The following is a 16,923-nucleotide window of genomic DNA, read 5'->3' on the forward strand; positions in this document are numbered from 1 at the left end:
ATCGAGTGCTCGGTACCGTGCCTGAGAAACATGAATGCCAAGTGAGTGATAGACCGCATGATCGGGATTGCCCACACTTATAAAAATGAAATAAATGCTAAAACAAAAGAAAGAGCTAAAAAAGAGTAGAAAACCTCAAGCATGAAAATACAAATACTCAATAGCAAGGTTGCACACCTTGGGGGCTTATCAAGGGTCTTGGGCCTTTATCCCCTTCTTCTCCAACCTTTCGCCTAACCACGTTATAACCCTTAAAAAGACCTTTTTGAGGTATACACACACTTGTGCGAGGTTCGGCTAAAGCTACGTTCGGCCTGATTCCTAACGGATACGTAGGCAACCTCACATCAAGGTGCGACCGTGATAAACATACATTCATATTCACATTCACACACTCACACCATGATCATATCAAGGGGTCTCCTATGCTCATCCCTATTTACTTAGAGCTAGACTTGGGGGCTTGATCCTTAGATCATTAGCTTACCTAGCCTAAGAGTCACCACCATTTGACTCTTTTCATTATATTTTCCCACACACTTAGCCCTTGCGGCCTAACTTTAGTATCATTTTCACACACCGCACAGATACATAACCAAACATACCTTCCCCTAGGAACCCTTTGTCATGGAATCTTAACACAACGTTGAAGCATGCCTTGTCATATCAACATCACTCATCAATCATAATTGTCATTGCATCATGAAGTATGAAGTGCTTAGCCTCCGCGCCTAAGTTACCTAAATACTTTCATTATCGAGTCAACTAGGATAGTCTAAGATGTTACAATCCTTGTACTGTGAGAGACAACGTTAACGGATTAAGCTCATTCAACATGCATCTTCAAAAAACTTCGCTTCTTTCTTTTTTTGCGTCTTTCTTTTTCGAGAGAAAGTCGGTACTGTAGGGAATATTTCAAGCATTATCCCAAACTTGAATCCCATTATGATCATACACTTAAGTACGGTGGTGTCCAAAGGGAAAGAAGATAGAGCAAAAGAGTCGCCAACAAGTTTTTTAGGAACTTGTAAACCGTTCACGAGGTGAAGGTTACACCCCTTAACGATCCAGGAGATCGTCAACTCCGATAGGTCTAGAACCATGACTGGTAGTTCGGGGATGAAGGTACAAATCCAACCTAAAAGACATTGAACCTGCCCTAATAATAGGCCTCTACTTTATTCTGATCGTATTCATGTGCGCTTTCTGACTAACATGCAATCAATAGGATTACCCTAAACCTTTTTATCTATGTTGGTTGAATTTAATGCACAAATAAACTATTATTGGCGATCACTTGAATTATAATCAAATTAACCCTAAACAAGATTATTAATTATCTTATTAAACGTGATTGCAAGTACAAATTCCCTTTAAACATGCATAAAAGGCGTGATCAAGCAATAAATAATCATCAAGCAACATAAAAAAATAATCATAACAATAATCATAATAATAATCATAATAATCATAGTTATCATAATCATGTTAAAGCATAATATTAATAGCAAGATCCTAGGCATGATACTGACAAGATTAATAACAAACCCTAGCATGTCACTAAACAATAAAAATCAAAGCTTTAACCCTAACATGATACTAACATGCTATTAGGAAAGAAAATAGGAAGCATCATACTTTTAATCATACTTGATTTAAGAAACTTATTCTTTACCCTAAACATGATACTACGAAGATCAAAACGCCCTAACATGACACTAGGAATCATAATAACAACCTAGACATGATTTCTAAATCATAATATCAATAAATCAATTAAATCACTTACTTGGATGCCTCGTATCTCTTTCTAATAACAAAATACACACGTTAGTAACTTTAAGGAAAATAATTAAATTAAATAATTGAAGGAGACATTTGGGACCAAACCCTCAGAAATTAAAACCTTTCACGTCTAGGGCGAAGACAACTTCGAATTATGCTAGGTGTTTCTAGTGCTAATGTATGAGGAATTGTGTTTGTAAAAGGCTAGGCTTAGAAAGAGAGAGAGAATCAAGAATTTCTTGATGAGAGTTGGTGAATGAAAACGGAGTTTTTAGAAAGCTATTTATAGAGAAAATCAGCCAAAAAGATAGAAAATCGAACAGAGTTTTGACGCGCATAAAACTTGATTAGCGTCGACGCTGGCAATTAGCGCCAAGCGCTGAAGGTTAGCGCCAGGCGCTAATGCTTAGCGTCAGGCGCTAATAATCAGTTTCACGCATTTTTGTTTTTATCATATCTTTTGATCTGGAAGTCCAAATAAGGCATATAATATGTCGTTGGAAATCTCTTGAAGTCTACTTTCCAACCCAATTAGAATCAGATTAAAAAATTTTGTAGATAAAAAGATATGGCCAAAATAGTGGAAGGGTGTCAGTTTTGGATAGAGTTTCATGTCTCATTCATATCTTTTTCGTTATAACTCGGATTTAATATTATAATATATCATTGGAAAGATAATTTCAAGATCTATCCAATCATATAAAATTTGGATAAAGATTATGAGTCACGGAAATAAAATCTGAATATATTCCACTTCGTACAAAACAAGGATTCTCAAAAGGAGTAGTTGTATTCAATTTCAAACTCTTTAAAACATAATTATCAATCCTAACTCCATAGGATTTAAGAGAACCTTCTAGAGTATTCTAAAAGACTATAATCAATCCTAATAGATTTAGGAATGGTAATTAATAATAGGCCCTCCTCTAGATCATTGGGCCGCATATAAAAACCAAACCGGGCCCAGTTTAGTATTTTGGTCATAACTTCCTCATTATTCATCGAAATTGGGCTTATAATATATCGTTGGAAAGGTCTTTTCAAACCCCATCCAACTACACCATTATTGAACCCTTATAATGGACCAAACTAAACTAGAATGCAGATTTTTCAAAAATAAGGTAAGAAAAGAAATATTTTATAAAACAGAAAGAAGAGATATTTTAATAAAAACATCTTCATCACTAGACTTTTCACACTTTCGCTTTATTCGATAATCAAATGACGTGAAAGGTATTCATCACTGGGTTTGGTTTTGGGAGACACAAATGGGTGTCTACAGGTACCCTCCACAAAAATGACGGAAATTTTTGCTTTTTTGCATTTTCGAGTCCCACGATCACAATACAAAGCACACACGAGTCATGTCATGATATCACCTTGATTTGAGTCTAACACATGTGTCAAACACTTTGAGTCGAGTCAACCACGAGTCAATCACATCGAGTCAAGTTCATACCTTGAGTCATGTCAAGTCAATGAGTCAAGTAACACTAAGTCTTAGGTCAACCCTAGAGAAAGATAAGCAAAAAGATAAATACAGGTGCATCCCAGCGGCAGAAAAAGCAGAATAGGGAAGACCCCACTCCAGCGCCAGACGAAAAAATCCAGCGTCGGGCAATAGATTTTAGCGGTTGGTGCTAGATCCCAACGTCTGGCGACAGAGCAAAATCGCGGCGCCAGAGATATTTCAGCAGCGATGACAGGGTAAAGTTGTATCCCCTAATCAAAAGTAATTACCTAAGTCCTCTAACTAAAGCAGATAGGGAAGTAGAGTCGAACTCCACAGGGAAACAAGTCTTTCTATTCCTAATTAACTAATATAATCTAGATTATTAGGTAACCAATATTTATAATTGAATAATAAACTAAACTACGGAGATCAAGAATAAGGACAAAAAATAATATATAAAAGGATCTAGGGCATAGGTTCACCAATAAATAATATTTCAGGGTAGAATATAATAATCATTCATCAATGCATACATTAATCAGATTATAAAGGGCTTTCGCTACGTATTATAATCACACAATTAATTTACCGGTATTAAATCTCATCTTTCGAATCTCGACCTAACCATTTATAAATTAACCTGCCTATTGAAACTAGACCTAAACATCAATGCTCATCTGTCGAATCTCGAATCAATATTGTCAAACTCATGCATAAAAGATCAGGCCTAATTTAGTCACAGAGCATTAAATCAATCAATAGGAAATTAATCTAGCATTGACAATTAACAACAATAAATTACCCCTTCATATTATTTATGGATCCCCACAAACCCTAGAAAGACAACTACTCACTCATAATAGAAACTAAACAAATCAAAGCAATAAAGCAAGACATGATCAAAGGAAGAAAATAAACAACTAAGATTAAGGGAAGAGAAATAGTTACCAAACAAATCTGGAATAAAGAATGGATTAAGAACAAAAGTATATGAGAGAGAAAATCTAAGAAAACAATTAAGAGAGTGAAAATATCCTAAGTAGAGAGAGAAAGTCTAAGAGAGAAGGTAATCCTAATTTACGTACATAATTCGTACTTAAACCTTCCTCAAACAAAAATTAAAACAAAACTAATTATCCCCTAAGAAAACACACGCCCGATCGGGCGAAGGGCCGCCCGATCAGGCCCGCCTTTTTTTACTTGCCCATGCTTTGTATGTTGCGCCCGATCGAGCCTATGCTCACCCGATCGGGCGCGCATTCTTGAGGCTGTTGTTGCGCGCATCCGCCCGATCGGGCGTATGCTTGCCCGATCGGGCCCGGCTTCCTCCTCGAGGCTTGGATTTTGATTGGGCTCGATTCCTCGGCTCAATCTGGATTTCCTCATCGGGCCTTGATTAATCAATCCAATAGCCCTGGTATCTCATACCGGGCCCTTAATCATCGGCTCTCACCGATCCTGGGCTTCAAGAGTGGTCGTGTTTCTCCAGTGCTCGTGATTGCTCCAATATATCTCGGGAAAATACTCCAAAAGTGTAAATCCCTGCAAAAGTCAACCAAATCTACGAAAACACTAGAAAACACCAATTAGTAATAAAATTGGCTCCAAAGAGCCAAAAACACTACTAATTATGATCGTGGGACGGGGGTAAAACACTATATAAATTGGATATATCAAACTCTCCCAAGCCAAACCTTTGCTTGTCCCTAAGCAAAGAGCTCATCAATGAACATATAAAACATGCCTCATCCCAATAAACAAAATCAAGCACAAACGATTCAAGACAAATCTAATGAACATGCTTCAATGTCAATCAATCTCCTTCATCTAATTATCATTCATCCCCAACAATTGTCAAGTAAAGCAAACCACATGAGCATATAGAATTCAAGACTAGTGCTCACGCACTCAACTCTCATTTATGTGGCGGGTAAAAGATGTACTCGATCGCTCTCCAACCAACCCCTTTATTTGTGAACAATGCCCTCCCATCTCACACTCACGTGTGTTTAAAACAATGAACGCTCAACCTACTAGTCGCCTCGAAATATGTCAAGTCATAACTTGCATTGATAAACAACACTTTCACATTCATACAACTCTATGCACAAAGGTCGGAAGGTCTTTAAAGCTTGTAATGTAAGGCTAGGGTAAAGGGTAGGATAAATTTGGGAATATGTGAGAGAAAAGTTATGCATTAAGGGAGCCAATTCCTACTAAACCCATGATCAAAAATAAATGATGATCATACATCTCCAACAACATAACTAACTCCAACAAGAATCCACCAAATACAACTCCAAACAATATAAACAATCCCAACACTTACAATTTCATTCATAAGAATATAATAATATGGAATAGAGTGAATTAAAACAAACTTTGAACTACTTATTCTTTTTCTTTTCTTATTTTTTTCAAACTTGAACTTTTTTTTTTCTTTTGAATTTTTTTTCTTGAACAACCTTCAAATAGAACATTTGGACATATGAAACAATTTTTTTTTTCTTCTTTGCTCTTTTTTTTTTCTTTAGCACATATTGGAAATTTTCGACTTTGTAACACAAGACATCAATATTTTTCAATCATAATATCAAAGAACAATCACTCTTCTTTTATTCCCACATTGTGCAAATAATATGCACACCACAACTCCCTCACCTCACCAACTAATAGCTCCCCCAAGCCAAGCTTGGGACTAGTAACCAATGGGGCTCATATAGGCTTGTAATGTAGCTAAATAAACAATAAAAGGGTACAAGCAACAACATGGGTAGTAAGAAGGGAACAAATGTATCTAATATCGTCTGAAGGCTACCTAAAAGAACAAATGCCTTCGTCCTCCTCAATGTGCATAATATTGAGCTATATAAACATTACTAACGTACAGTTGCAAACCAATACTAAATTTCATTGACATACCAGGAACTAACACACATTCCTAACCAAATCAACTAGTCAAGCACCATATTCACAAGTAGTTGGGCAAAATTGACTCATGTTAAGGTTCCAAACAATTAAACTTCAAATCATGATCAACAAATTCACAAAGCTTATTATCATATACCAAGAATCAAAACAATATTTTTTAAGTATGGGACACAGGGAAGCATGATTTACAATTCATTGGAACGTATTTTTGAATTTTTTTGTTTTTCAAATTTTTTTGTATTTTTTTTTATATAAGAAAGCAATAAAACTAACCTAGAAAGCAATAAATAGAGAAGAGAGAAAGAGAGTTACCATATATACAAGAAATCTCCCCCCAAGCCAAATCAGGGCCTGTTCATATTTACTTATTTTCAGTTCAGTTCAGTTCAGTTCAGCTCCAATCAGTTCAGTTCAGTTCAGCTCCAATCAGTTCAGTTCAGTTCAGTTCAGTTCAGCTCTTAATTTTCCTCTCTCATAAAATATTAATTTCAGCTTAGTTCAGTTCAGTTCAGTTCAGTTCAGCTCCAATCAGTTCAATTCAGTTCAGCTCCAATCAGTTCAGTTCAGTTCAGTTCAGCTCCAATCAGTTCAGTTCAGTTCAGCTCAGTTCAGTAAATATGAACAGGCCCTCAAGCAATGTCCTCATTGACTTGGGAGGGTAGCTAGGAGAAGCTACTCCTCATCATCATCCATCCTCTCATACCCTCCTCCATAGCTCGAGCCGGCACCACCCTGTCGATCGATGAGATTTAGCATCCTAGCCCCTTGTTCCTCCGAGGTGATGACAACCTCCTCCCATCCTGGTACTTGAAGCTCCGGGTTGACTATTGGTTGTTGTGGCCTCGAACTTTCACCCCTTTGTGTCCTAGAACGCTTTGAAGCCATATGTAGTGGAAAAATTTGGTATTTGGAGCTTTCTCTCTCTAAGGGTTAGAAGGAACTATGAGAGAAATTGGGAGAAAATGGGTGGAAAATGTAGAGGAAGGTGTGAGGATTAAAAATATGTAAGAATTTTGAGGTTTTGATGGGTGAATTTGAGGAGATCTTGGATTGAAAGTGGAGTTGAAGGTTTGAAAATGGGGGTTTTAGAGAGAGAAAGTGTGAATGAGAAAGAAGAAGTAAGGAAGAAAAAGAAAAGAGAAAGGGGGAAGGGGTAAGGATGTTTAAAACATTCGGATAAATAGGCGCGCCCAATCGGGCGAAGGTGGCTTATGCTGATTTGCAAAATGCGCGCCCGATCGGGCGCGAACACGAACTTGGAAATCGCCCTTTGCTCGCCCGATATTTCTTTTTGAGGCACTCGATTTCTCTAAAATTCCGCCCGATCAGGCGGCCTCGCCCGATCGGGCAAAGTTTCCCTTGATTTCTTCCCTCACTTGCGCGCCCGATCGGGCGAAATTTACTTCAATTCTGACCTTAGGCGTGCGCCCGATCGGGCCCGTACCCAGGCCTGGAGCTTCTCTTTCTTCGCCTTTTTCTCTTGAAACCTCCGTACTTTGTGATCTAAAACCTGTACAAAACACTCATGAAAGGTAAAATTCACTCTCCTCACCTCTCTAAAAGAAATAAAAATAAAAATAAAGAAAAATTAGTCTAGAAAGCAAGAAATACGGGTTGCCTCCCGCAAAGCGCTGGTTTATCTAGGTCCAGCATGACCTTCTTACCAAGTACAAAAACTAGGACCCTTGGCCTAACGTTTGATCGGGCGGTTTCTCACCCGGTCTAGCAGTGTTTTGGCTGCGACGCGGCTTCCTGACATGCCCTGTGGGGCGCCAATTCACTTTGTCTGGTGGGTCCTCCTTGACTTGGACTGGGAGGTCTTCAATGCTACGCACTAAAGATCCTTGTTTGGTCGAGGGTTGCTTCAAATTGTTATTGCATTCAACACTTGCAACTCGATCTGGCGGAACACTTACCGTAGGCTCAAATTGCACAACTTGCTTGATTAATTCCACCTTTTCATCCTCAAAACCAAGACCAACAGTGTAGAGTGCTCTTTCTATTGCATCAACTTCCTTCTTCCATTTGTCTATCTCATCTGAAAGGGATGCAACACAAGATACCGCCTCCAAGGGGTATTTTTCAAGAGCTTGGGGCTTGTTAGAATAATTCTCAACCACATTGACACTAAAACACTTCTCCTCTGTCATGGGGCTTTTAGGGGTATTATTAAGATTAAAAACAATTTTATCATCCCCTACTGATAGTGTTAATTTACCACTTCTCACATCTATGATTACTCCTGCATTGTTGAGGAATGGTCTACCCAAAATAATTGGGGTTTGCATGTCCTCAGCCATATCAAGAACAACAAAATCAACAGGTATATAAAATTTACCTACTCTAACGGGGACATCCTATAAAACACCTAAGGGGTATTTGAAATAACGGTCGGCCATTTGTAGAGTAATATTAGTGGCTTTTAGTTTACCCATATTCAGTTTGGAACACACAGATAATGGCATGACACTAACGCTAGCACCCAAATCACACAATGCATTATCAATCATTAGATTGCCAATATGGCAAGGGATAGAAAAACTACCCGGATCTTTTAATTTAGGTGGAGACTTATTTTGAAGTACGGCGCTACACTCTGCAGTGAAAGCTATTGTCTCTACCTCACTAATAGACCTTTTCCTTGTCAATATTTCTTTCATGAATTTTGCATACGAAGGAATTTGTGTGATTAATTCAGTGAAGGGAACTGTTACCTTCAAATCTTTCACCATCTCCAAGAACTTACCAAACTGCTTATCCAAGTTTGTCTTCAAGTGACGATTGGGGAATGGAAGTTTGATAATTGGCTTTGGAGAATTATTGCTCTTATCTGGAGTGGCCACCTTCTCTGGAGTCGTACCCTGCAATGTAGAATTAGATGTATTAGTACTATGCTTTAGCCTTGCAGGGCTATTAGCTACATTGTTTGGTTTAACGGAATCAAGATTAGCATTATTTAATAAAACAAGTTCATCAACTCTGGGCATAGGGGGCCCTTCATAGTTTGAACCACTCCTTAGAGTAATTGCATAGGCTTGATCCATAAGCCTGGTCGGCTGTGCCGACAGAGCTCCCTGCTGACGGGCTTGTAGAGTAGCGGAAAGTTGCGCAATTTGATTATCTACAATTTTATTGTGCGCTAGAATTGAATCAATTGTCGCTTCTCTACTCTCCATGTGCTTCTGCATATTAACCAACATTGCTCTAATTTCCACCAAAGAAGGGTCGGAAGATGAGGAGGATTGTTGTGGTTGGTTTTTTTGGCCAGCATTGGGATGGTAATATTTCTGCTGTTGTTGCTGTGGCGCCTGTGGTTCTTGTGGTGGTGGATTTTGAACATTAGTACTCCGGTAGGAAAGGTACGGATGATTCCGATACCTAGGATTGTAGGTGTTGGAGTATGGGTTATTCTGCCTATAAGCTTAAAAGGCATTAACTTGCTCCACGGAACTCCTGCAATCTTGTTCCCAATGACCTATAATTCCACAATTTTCACAGAAAGCCTCATTAGAGTTATTATTAATTGCAGAAACATTAGCTACATTAGCAGTGCTAAGATTATCTAATTTTTGGCAGATAGAGGTCAATTGAGCTTGCAAAAAGGATACAGAGTCAACACTATGCTTCCCCTTGTTAGCAAATCCTCTAGGAGTCCCATATTGGGAATTATGTATCGCCATATCTTCAATAACCTGACCTGCATCATCAACATTAAGATTCATAAATCTCCCACTAGCTGCAGAATCTAAAATTATTCTCGAAGAATTTCTAATGCCATTGTAAAAGGCTTGGATCAACTGCCATTGTGCTAAATTATGGTGGGGGCATTCTCTTTGTAGGTACTTGAACCTCTCCCAAGCCTCATATAAAGATTCATCGGCTTCTTGGGAAAAGTTCTGAATCGCACTCCGTAGTACGCCTGTTCTCTCTGCAGGATAATACTTGTTATAAAAATTCAAAACAAGAGTTTCCCAGTCATTTATACCAAGTGCAGTTCTATTTAAGCCATTAAACCACAATTTAGCTTTTCCAGTTAAAGAGAAGGGAAAGAGAATCTCCCTGATTTGGTCTTGAGTGACCCCGGCTTGCCTGATGGTATTGCAATATTGACAATAATCGGCAATGTGAATATTTGGGTCTTCACCCTTAGCTCCACTGAATTGCTTCCTCTCTATCATCGTTATAAATTGAGGTTTAATTTCAAATTGTACCCCATCAAGAGCTGAAGTGGGGGTAAGATGTGGAAAATCTATAAGCTTGGGTTGTGAGTAATCACTAAGCTTCTTTGGAGCCGTCATCTCTGATTCTGTATCTGATGATACCTCTGAATTGCTAGAACCAGTTGGAGGATCGCGGTGATTTTTATTATCACCAGAATTCGCCAGGATTTGCTTGTAGAAGTTCTTCTGTCTATGGAAGGATCGTTCGATCTCAGGATCGAATGAAATGTACCCTGATCTGGAACACCTGGGCATAAACAAAAAAACTAAAAGCAAATATGAGATTTGCCTCAAAGAACTAACGTTCTCTGAGACAAAAAGAAAATAACCTAGACTACAAAAATAATCAGAATTGAATTAAAAATAAAACCGTTTCCCCGGCAACGGCGCCAAATTTTGACAGGGTAAAGTCGTATCCCCTAATCAAAAGTAATTACCTAAGTCCTCTAACTAAAGCAGATAGGGAAGTAGGGTCAAACTCCACAGGGAAACAAGTCTTTCTATTCCTAATTAACTAATATAATCTAGATTATTAGGTAACCAATATTTATAATTGAATAATAAACTAAACTACAGAGATCAAGAATAAGGAGAAAATAATATATAAAATGATCTAGGGCATAGGTTCACCAATAAATAATATTTCAGGGTAGAATTTAATAATCATTCATCAATGCATACATTAATCAGATTATAAAGGGCTTTCGCTACGTATTATACTCATACAATTAATTTACCAGTATTAAATCTCATCTTTCGAATCTCGACCTAACCATTTATAAATTAACCTGCCTATTGAAATTAGACCTAAACATCAATTCCCATCTGTCGAATCTCGAATCAATATTGTCAAACTCATGCATAAAAGATCAGGCCTAATCTAGTCACAGAGCATTAAATCAATCAATAGGAAATTAATCTAGCATTGACAATTAACAACAATAAATTACCCCTTCATATTATTTATGGATCCCCACAAACCCTAGAAAGAAAACTACTCACTCATAATAGAAACTAAACTAATCAAAGCAATAAAGGAAGACATGATCAAAGGAAGAAAATAAACAACTAAGATTAAGGGAAGAGAAATAGTTACCAAACAAATCTGGAATTAAGAATGGATTAAGAACAAAAGTATATGAGAGAGAAAATCTAAGAAAACAATTAAGAGAGTGAAAATATCCTAAGTAGAGAGAGAAAGTCTAAGAGAGAAGGTAATCCTAATTTACGTACATAATTCGTACTTAAACATTCCTCAAACAAAAATTAAAACGAAACTAATTATCCCCTAAGAAAACACGCGCCCGATCGGGCGAAGGGCCGGCCTTTTTTTACTTGCCCATGCTTTGTATGTCGCGCCCGATCGAGCATACGCTCACCCGATCGGGCGCGCATTCTTGAGGCTGTTGTTGCGCGCATCCGCCCGATTGGGCGTATGCTTGCCTGATCGGGCTCGGCTTCCTCTTCGAGGCTTGGATTTCGATTGGGCTCGATTCCTCGGCCCAATCTGGATTTCCTCATCGGGTCTTGATTAATCGATCCAATAGCCCCGGTATCTCATATCGAGCCCTTAATCATCGGCTCTCACCGATCCTGGGCTTCAAGAGTGGTCGTGCTTCTCCAATGCTCGTGATTGCTCCAATATATCTCGGGAAAATATTCCAAAAGTGTAAATCCCTGCAAAAGTCAACCAAATCTACGAAAACACTAGAAAACACCAATTAGTAATAAAAGTGGCTCCAAAGAGCCAAAAACACTACTAATTATAACCGTGGGATGGGGGTAAAACACTATATCAATTGGATAACAGAGCTCGAAGCCTCTCAAAACAGCAATTTCGGGTTCCTTGGTACACCAGTTAGCCCTATAAGCAATTTGACATGATTAATTAGTCGATTTGATTACAACCGCAAATAAGTGATCAACCTGAAGAAAGATCGTCTCACTTAGCTTAAAGCGCCTAAACATTGGCTCATCGCAAAGGCACCGACATACTGGTTTAGAAGCACCGACGTAATGGTTCACAACACCGACATACAAGTTCACAATTCAAAGTACCGACATACTGGTTTACAAGCAGCAAAAGCGCCGACGTACTAGCATAATGGAAGCTAAGTTCAAGCGATCTTTAAGGATCGACAAGCGTTGGTCTTCGGTAGTTTTCTTCGGAATATTATCACAACAACTGAGGATGACTTCAAGAGAGGTTATTTTAGACATCATTCGCTAAGATTGTGGAGGTTGTCACCATGATTAGAGAAGATAGCATGAGATGGGCGGTCTTCGACGGCATTCGCTAAGATTGTGGAGGTTGTCACCGAGATTTGAGAAGAGCGGTTCGTGATGAGGCAGTCTTCGATGACTTTTGCTATGATTGGAAAGGTTGTCACTATGATTCAAGAAAAGGCTCGAGATGTAGCAACATTGATCGACGGCGTTCCCTAGATTGCGGAAGATCGTCAAAACAAGCAGCAAGATGGCGTTCCCTAGATTGTGGAAGGTTGTCACAACGACAAATGCAGCAACAAATCGGTTATTTTTAGAGACGTGTGCTCGACGGTGCAAGATACGCGTTTCTTAACTCTTTTATCTGTTTAACTAACGCTAGTTTGCAGGTATCGGCGTTACAAGAATGATTTAGGATCGCAGAACGTTCTGAATCATTCTCCGTCCCTATCGCTACTTTGACTTTTGTTTTCGAAACTAGTGTTTCTCCAAACTCAGTCAAAGTGGGGGCTTCTGTAGACACTCATTTGTGTCTCCCCAAAACCAAACCCGGTGATGAGTGCCTTTCACGTCGAATCATAATCGAATGAAGTGAAAGTGTGGAAAGTCTAGTGTTGCGGATAGTTTTAATTTATTTTCTCTTCTCTCTGTTTTTGAAAATCTATTTTAAGAAAACAGTCAATCCAGTTTGGTTGGTCCATGATATGGGTCCGTTAGTAGTGTAGTTGGATAGGGCTTGAAAAGTGCTTTCCAACGATATATTATAAGCCCAATTCCGATGAATATTGAGGAAGTTATGGCCAAATTACTAAACTGGGCCCGGTTTGAATCTTATATGCGGCCCAATAATCTAGAGGAGGGGCTAATATGGATTTATCATTCCTAATACAATTAGGAATGATTTTAGTCTTCTAGATTCTTCTAGAAGGTTCTTTTCATTCCTAATTTAATTAGCATTGATAAATTGACTTTTGTTGACTTTTTAGAGTTTTAATCAGAATAAAAGAATGTTTTTGAGGAAAATACGATTTTATCCTCCCGTACGATTAATTTCTATCTGATTTTAGAAAATAAGTCGAAATTTTTATTAGCGCCTAACGCCAGCATTAGCGCCTGGCGCTAACCTCGTTTTTTCGCGTCAGAATTATGGTTCGATTTTCTATCTTTTTGGCTGATTTTCTCTATAAATAGCATCCTAAAAACTCCGTTTTCAATCATCTACAAGATCCAATTCTCATCTACAATCATCAACTCTCATAAAGAATCTCTTGATATTCTCTCTCTCTTTTCTAAACTAGTCTTTTGCATACAAAATTCCGCATTCACAAGATCTAGAAACACCTAGCATAGTTCAAAGTTGCCTTCGCCCTAGACGTGAAAGGTTTTAATTTCAGAGGGTTTTGTCCCAAATCTCTCTTTCAATTATTTGATTTAATTATTTGTTCATTATTTTCCTTGAAGTTACTAACGTGTGTATTTTGTTATTAGAAAGAGGTACGAGGCATTCAAGTAAGTACTTTAATGGTTTAATTGATATTAAGATATAGAAATCATGCTTAGGGTGTTTTGATCTTCCTAGCATCATGTTTAGGGTAACAATCATAATTTCTATTATCAAACATGACAATTGTGTTTCCTGCGATTCTTCCTATTTTCTTTCCTAATAGTTTCATGTTAGGGCTATAGCTTTGATTTTTATTGTTTAGTGACATGCTAGGGTTTGTTATTAATCTTGTTTGTATCATGCCTAGGATCTTGCTATTATCATTATGCTTTAACATGAATATTATGATTATAATTGTGATGATTATTATGATTATAATAATAATTATTATTATTATTATTATGTTGCTTGATGTTTCTTTATTGCTTGATCACACCTTTTATGCATGTTTAAAGGGAATCGATACTTGTAATCACGCTTAATAAGATAATTAATAATCTTGTTTAGGGTTAATATGATTATAATTCAAGTGATCGCCAATAATAGATTTATTTGTGCATTAATGTTCAACCAATATTGTAACACCCCCAAATTACTCTCTAATATTTAGGGCAGGTTAAATCTCTTTTAGGTTGGATTTGTACCTTCATCCCCGAACTACCAGTCATGGTTCCAGACCCATTGAAGTTGACGATCTCTTGGATCGTTAAGGGGTGTAACCTTCACCTCGTGAACGGTTTACAAGTTCCTAAAACTTGTTGGCGACTCTTTTGCTCTATCTTTCTTCCCTTTGGGCGCCACCATCCTTTAGTGTATGATCACAGTGAGGTTCAAGCTAGGGGTAATTCTTGAAATATTCCCTACAATAGTCATCAAAGGGGGAGTGTTATGAAAACATCTAAATGTGGATGACTATTATCACATGTACTATATAGAATACTCTAAAGTTGGGTATTTGGTGTTATCCGTTGATGAAACCCTAGGTAATGTACATGTATATATATCCCGTACTAGATGGAATATGAAATATAACGTAATAATCTTTCCCCATCTCTCTATATTTTCTTTTCCATATTTAACAAGGAAAAATATATTAAAAATATTAGTAGTGGGTTTGGCTGGGGTCCACGAGGGAAGAGAGATATAACATTAATACTTTCTACGTTTTTTAAATATTGCACTACTTATATTTTAAGGAAATATCACAAATATTGCACCATTTTTATTTTAGGAAAAGAAATATTTGGGTTCACACTACAAATACCAAATATACTCTTATTTTTTCACATTTGATTTTTTAGTTTATGTAAACCATCAAATGGGCAATCTTGTATTTTTACCTTTCTCTCTCATCCTTTTTTCCACTACCAAAAATCTTTTGCTAAACTCCTATGGTGCAATAAAAAAAAGAACGGAGGAAGTATGTAACTTTTTGGCAAAAAAATGTAACACTTATTAAAATAAGGCTGGATTTGGTAAGTGTAACACTTATTAAAACACGGGGTGAGTACCACTGTTTCCTATAATGGTTATAAATAGTACAGTACTACTAAACAACCTATACTCTAATAGTATAAAATCAATGTATAATAATACATTAAAAATACCATTATAACAATAAAAAAAAAACTACTAAAATTATGTGAATATACAAGTTAGCCTTCCTATAAGCATTCAAAATAAATAGCAAGATTAACAGCTATGCGCCTAGTTGCACTCGTGTTCATAAGCCCTAATTGACGATAGTGTTTGAGAGATTAAAATGGTGAACACAAGTCACAGAACAGGGCTAACGGGGGTGGGAAAAGGATAAATAAAACAAGTTTTCCTTCCAAAGTACTCTCCAAGTCTCCAATAGCTAGGAGTAATCCTTCTTGTTTTATTATTATAATAACTAGTGTTTGGCCCAGGCGTTGCTCCGGGTGTTACTTTGAGTATTTTTATCATTATTATTATTAAAAAATTTGAAAGAATTTTTTTTATTGTCGAAAATTATAATATTACAATAACAATAATAAAGGGAAAATACAAGTTAATCTGCCAGATAAACGAATTTTTGTTAATCTGATGACATTTTTGTAAATATATTGAAAAAGCAGGATCATTTATTCTGTACTTTTGGTGAGCTGTCCAATTACTGTTTGCAACTTGCTTTTACTGTTTGGTGAGGAAATTACACATGTACCCCTCAACTAGTACATGAAAAGACGCATATACCCCTCCCCTGGTACTTGAAAAGATAATTCTACCCCCAGATAGATAAACAAATTTTGTTTATATGGGGAATTAACTGGGTATCCCTCAATAATAAATAGTTTTGAATAATTTTGTTTTTATTTCTAATATATATTTATATATTTATGTGTATAGATATAACAACATTAGCTTATATGTGGCACATTGACATTTTTAGGAACGCTTTTTAATATATATATATATATATTTTTTTTTGAAGCAAACTTTTTAATATATATAGTATAGATATAGATATTTGGAGCCGGTAAAAAGTCATATCGTGACGTGTTCGGCTGCATATTAATTTTGTTGTTGTTGGTACTTGTATAGTATAACCATTCACAAAATTTTTAAAAAATCGGGTGTACAATAATTATTGTACATCCATTATAAAGATAGCATAAAATGAATAAAAGTTACCCCTAAAATGAATAAAAGTTACCCCAATATGCGTAAAAGTAATCCAATTCAAATAAAAATTATCTACGCTTTATTAGTAAAGAATCACATTTTAATTGACTAAAAATCAATTATTAGTGATTGAATGTAATTAAATTACCTCTATAAAACTTTTCTTGTTATATATTTATATAAAAATTGTATTCTGTTTAAAGTTACCCAAAGAAAGA

At 36.8% G+C, this 16,923-nt stretch overlaps 1 non-coding gene across 1 annotated transcript; it reads left to right on the plus strand.

Annotated features, from left to right (window-relative positions):
* The first annotated feature begins 9,979 nt into the window (after positions 1-9,979).
* Positions 9,980-10,086, plus strand: LOC145633514 (small nucleolar RNA R71). Its single transcript, XR_014112835.1, has one exon. It is a non-coding gene; the product is annotated as a small nucleolar RNA R71 (small nucleolar RNA).
* The last annotated feature ends 6,837 nt before the right edge of the window (positions 10,087-16,923 follow it).

This window comes from Chenopodium album, chromosome 5 (genome assembly GCF_948465745.1).
Source record: "Chenopodium album chromosome 5, dcCheAlbu1.1, whole genome shotgun sequence".
NCBI classification, from domain to species: domain Eukaryota; kingdom Viridiplantae; phylum Streptophyta; class Magnoliopsida; order Caryophyllales; family Amaranthaceae; genus Chenopodium; species Chenopodium album.